A 5,475-nucleotide genomic window follows, 5' to 3' on the forward strand; every position below is an offset into this window, starting at 1 on the left:
AACATTTATTTCCCTCGGCTGCTCAATGAGGCTTGGACACACTATATTACATCACTGTCAACCAACCAGTTTTCTCGGAAAGAGCAAAAATAACACAAAAGAGTGTGAAAAAAAAATCCGTAATACTGGATGGTAAATGTAACCGCAGGGCCCTTACATGGGCACTGGTTAAAGGTCAATAGTTTCGCCAATCCACGCGATTTCCATCAATTTTGGGTACCATGCGAATAATGGCCAACAAGCATCATTTTTGCACTTTTGTTTCTGTTTCTGTAACCTTGAGCGTGGTGAAAGTGACGCAATTCGCTCTACATGTGGCTCGAAACGTAATCAATATAGGTCAAGGCCAACAAAAAGAAAATAAACAATCTGACGGTTGTGCTTTAAAATGTTATTTTACAAACAGGCGCTGATTCGGGGGGTTCGTGTCTTAAGATCACTCAAGTCTCAATGTTTGTTAGTTAGTGCCGCACTAAACGAAATTAAGTGTAACCACTTCATCCATCGGAATATGCCCACGAGACACTAAAACGCCATTCGCATGCAACCAGGACTCGTGCATTAGTATCTGTGTGGATTTAGACTCGAATCGATCGAGGTCAGCCACTCAGGCCAACGCCGATGGTAACGTCAACCAAGTGCGTTGGTCGCTGCTGTTGTTGTTGTTTTGTTGCCCTCTCTTTCTCTTCCACCGTTTCCCACCCTGTCGCACCATGCAGTAGGGGGTCTGCTATGAATTTCGAACAACGACGACCATCCCGCTCTTGTGAACGAACTAGGTGTACCGTGATCGTAGCCATTTCGGTAGCGTCCACGCTACGCTGGGCCACACTTTACATCGGTCGCTCACTCGCAACCACTCACTTGGGTCGGGGCGTTGTTGTTGTTGGCCACCGCAAAGTCTACCGCTGGATAATTGAGCGGTTTGTACGCAAAACGCTGTGCCGCGAAAATAAAGCCACCCGTTCGGTGGCGGCCATGGGTCACTCTCTTCAAAACGCGCTCGGAATGACAATCGGAACGGCTTTTTTCGGACGTCGATCGACGTTGGTGGTGGTCTCGCCCTCCCTTTCTGTCCCTTGCGTTGGGTTGCGTGAGGCGCGTGAGGCAATGTAATGTGCGTATTTGCAACGGTTGAGTAACACACGGTCAAACTTTCGTTCGCATTACACTCGCGGTTTCTTTTCCGCACCGTTGGTTAAGGCGTGTTGCGTCGTTTGCTTGCAGTTTTTTTGTTTCCTTAATCAAATACATTTTACGCATTTATATTGTTGTTAAATGTCGTTGGTTTTTCTTTTTTTTTTTTGAACAGCAACATTGAACTGTCGCTATAATAAATCATAAACTACCTTACTTAATAGAGCCACTTGCTGCTAGCATTTAGTCCATAATTGTCAACCGTCAAAACAACACAAAAACCCTTAAAACAAACATGGAATTGGCAAAGCGAATCACTGATTTTGGCATGATTGCAACCACACACGGTAGCAAAAGCGCACTGCTTGATGTCTCAACAGCTTCCTCACCTTGTTCTGCTGCCCGTTTGCATTCAATCGTCGCGAACCTTGTTCACCTTCGGTGTTGTAGCCACGCAAAATGTGAGCCAATAAAATGTCATGAGCGTCGTGAATGGCGTTTGCTGAATTTCGATAAGGCGTTAGACGATCGAACCAGGCGCAATGCTATTTTGTCGTCTGGTCGGGCTGGGTTGAAACGTTTGAGGTGGTTTAGTTTTCTATAACTCGATAGGTGCCGTTCTGAAATTTCCATACAGGGTCGGACGAAGGGTCAACACAACGCAGTGTTATTGGTGCTCCTCCTTGTTCGAGAACCGTTTGTGGCACGGCATCTCGTAATGGAATTGTTAGCCAATGGTGGAGTGGCCTAAAAATAAGTTTTTATTTCCTCTCTCGATTACTGCAAGAGATTTTCGCTTCCGATTTCCTTGGTGTGCGTTCGAGAAGATTTGTTTAAACTTCCTGCCATGAATTAGCAATTGGCCAGGGACAGATTCAATTTTAATGTCGCCTGTGACAAGCAAGGATAAACGTTTCATAGTTTACAGCTTGTATTAAGCGTACACGAAATGGAAGAGGAATAATAAATAATTCAAAACAGACCATGATAGAACAGTTCAATTTCTGTTGTTGAATTTAAATATTTCACTTCCTTGTTTAGTACTGACTTTTGCAAATTATTTAAAGTAAACAAAACGAATAACACCATCCACGGCAATAACAATGTATTACAGGTATAGCGAGCCCCTTTAAAAACCGAACTTACACAATTTACCATAACGCCCTCCAGATCTGGCCGCGAAACAAATGAACGAATTTCAACCAACGCCGATCATCGCTTTTTCTCGCCCCGCGCAACAACCGTATAGCGCAACGTGCTCCGGCACATTACATAACAATCCGGTTCCGTGGTGTTTTCGGTTCCACGCGGTGAGAAATCATCTGTTCACGGGGTGCCCCACAGCACAGCCCAAAACTTTGTGCCACTTTGGCGCACGTGCTCTCTCCCATATGCTTCGTCTTGGTTGCGTGTTGAGCGTTTTCTCGATTCGCCCGGACTCGGCGCAGATTGTAATCTTCTTACCGCCTGCAGGACAGTTCAGCATCGACAACTGACTGCGCACCCCGATAAACCGCCCCCGACACAGCTTGTGTACCGCGTATCAGCGATCTGCGAAAACTAAGGCTCGATCGACAAATAACGACGCATTTAATAATATGGAATAATATGTACAGTGTGTACTACACACGTTTGACGGCAGCTACTGACAAGCTTTTCTAAACTTTTATTTTTCCCTCCCCTTTCTGGCAGGTCTACCACCTTATCGCTGACGATGGCTGTAAGTCCGACGAAATGGCACTTTGCGGCACACATGGGCCAGCTGCTCAGGGACGCAGGTGATGCGCTCGTGACGCCGATCGGATGCTCCCATCTGTGGCCAAGCTGCCCGTACAGCTCGAAAAAGCTGCTCAAGCTAACCAACGTGGTGCACCTGAAGTAGGAGTGCGTAAGCAACGGAACCACCACCATTCGCAAGTGAAACAAGTCAAGTCAAGCCGGGCGCCTATGCGAGCGCTGTGTGAGTGTGTTATATTGCATTGCGTACGCACACGATCGGTGCGAGTTTATGAGAAACTGCGCTAATGCTTGCGTCTCGAGCAGCGTAACACACCCAAAAACTGTAAATTTGACCAGCAACTAGAAGCATAGGATTTACGGGGGGAAAAACCTTCAACAATCGCTTGGACTGTTTTGATTAACATTCCAAAAAACCCGACGCCTAAAGCACCCGCTTCCGCCCCGTTCCGTTCAACAATCAGCATACAGCAAGCCCCATGCTTTCTTTCGCCAAACGAACCAGAAAACTACGGAACTGATCGATTTACTCCCGGTGCAATGTGTAACGATGCGTTCAAGAGTCAATTGTTAACGCCCGAGGAAGTCATGTTGCTGGCATTTTTTTAATGTAACGTTTTTCCCCCTCTCGAAAAACAAGCGCATGCAAACAAACAAAGTATTGTGGAAGTTCTGCTCAGCAATTTGCAGGAAGTAGTAGGAAAGCGGTATGGAAGACAGCCGGGGTGTTAAATACAAAAAACCCTGCCCGTTGACCTTACACGGTTGATTAGGTTTAGTAGCTGATGCTCTCGGTTATTACCCACCGCGTGTTGTTCCAGCCCACACCCCACTACAGCCAATTCCATCTTCGCTTTTTACCCGTTAGCACCAACGCCAATTGGACTTGTAGTGTAAAAAGCAAGCGCAAAGCTGCTAACAAAATATGGTACCGATTTTTCACGGCTAATGCGCTAGATGCCGGCTGCCGTCACACTCATCTTAAGCCATCAATGGTTTACGATTTTGCTTGCGTGCTGGTAGAGCGTGTGGCTCGATTGTGGCAAGTTTCAACGCGCCTAACGACCGCGTACGTGCGCATGATTCGATTACGAAGCGCCCACTGCGAAGGCTAATTTGTGCATTTTTATGCGTGCGGAAATGCGTACGGAACAGGGTGATTGTTCATGCGTGTGTGTGTGTATGTGTGTGCTTGTGCATGTACATACAGATATACAGATGTTACATCGTGTGCGCGTAACATCTACCCGGAACCACAGTTAAACAATTCGGTGAACCGTTAAATGTGATCGATAAAAGGTTGTCAAGTGTGAAATAATGGCAACACTGTAATAAATCTCGCTAGCGTAGGTAGGTAGGATATGAATAAATTATCTTCCACCGGGTCAGACGTAAAGGGACGAGCCGGTCCGATCAGGTGCAGTGGATGAGAGAGAGGGAACAAAAGTGAAACTGAAGAGAAAACAATAATTAAGTGCACTTACCGGTAGCGTAAAAATAGGGAATCGAAATACTTTTAGGAAACATGCCAGTCGGTGGCAATGAACTGTTGTAAATAAATAACTTCTACAATGTTGATCTAGTGTATAATGTAAAGCAGGACGGTACAATGCGTGATAGAATGTAGCGAAATTGCGTCATAGATTTTCTACGACAACCAGCGCCGCCGTATTATCCCTGTCTGTTTAGCCCAACGCTTCACAGAGTAATACATTCTAGTGAGCAAATTTAGCTTCTAGAAAGTGACCGTTAGAAGCGGACCATTTTATGATTATGCACACAATGTTTAGAGCTCGATAAGACCACGGAGGAAAAAGTGATTTGCTTTGTTTTAAGTTGTGAATAAAATTGCAAGCCACCCAAACGGTGTAAACGCTGGCTTGGGCAGGAGAAATTTTACCCGAGAGCTCACTCGAGTGCCATACGCGTCGTATCGTCTGAGAGTGAAATACAGTAACGTACATTTAAATTCTAAAAGTTTCTGGCGTTCTAATTCACTGTCCCTCCTTTGCTGCACTTTACACTGTTCCCGGTACGCTGACCATTTTGCTCTTCACACTTCTGGCCACGCCGGACCAGATATCCATTCCCCGGACACACCGCGACAAGCACGCAAAGCGCAAAACTTTTCACCTCGAAACAGCGAACCCGGCATTCTGGCCGGGAGAAGATTTATTGCATTCAACAGCTTTCAGCCGTGGCGTGCATGTGTGCGCTATCTGCCAGCCCATTGCTCTCATTTTCCCTGATTCGACGAAAGTTTTTCTTCCCGAAAGGTTTGGGGGGATTTGGTGCTGCCTCCCAAATGGTAACGCCACCGATTCGACAACGGGTCTCGGCTATCAGCAGACAGTGGTTCCGGAAAACGCGAATAAAATCTTGCACCATTAAAGCATCCGGGAGTGGCCGGGGTAGACTACGTTTCCCATGCGCCACACACTATGGACACACACAAACACACACTTGCACATACACAATGCTATAGGTAAGCATGATTTACATGCGATCCAGGCAGCATTCTCTCGATTCGATTCGGTTTGCCCACCTCGACAAATGACAAGTCGGACCCCTACCCCTAATGCGCATCGTGCCACTGATAGC

At 46.4% G+C, this 5,475-nt stretch overlaps 1 long non-coding RNA gene across 1 annotated transcript; it reads left to right on the plus strand.

Annotated features, from left to right (window-relative positions):
* Positions 1-2,441: 2,441 nt before the first annotated feature.
* On the plus strand, positions 2,442-4,851 carry LOC121594239. The gene is made up of 2 exons (XR_006004924.1): positions 2,442-2,747; positions 2,830-4,851. It is a non-coding gene; the product is annotated as an uncharacterized LOC121594239 (long non-coding RNA).
* The last annotated feature ends 624 nt before the right edge of the window (positions 4,852-5,475 follow it).

This window comes from Anopheles merus, chromosome 2L (assembly GCF_017562075.2).
Source record: "Anopheles merus strain MAF chromosome 2L, AmerM5.1, whole genome shotgun sequence".
Lineage (NCBI taxonomy): Eukaryota > Metazoa > Arthropoda > Insecta > Diptera > Culicidae > Anopheles > Anopheles merus.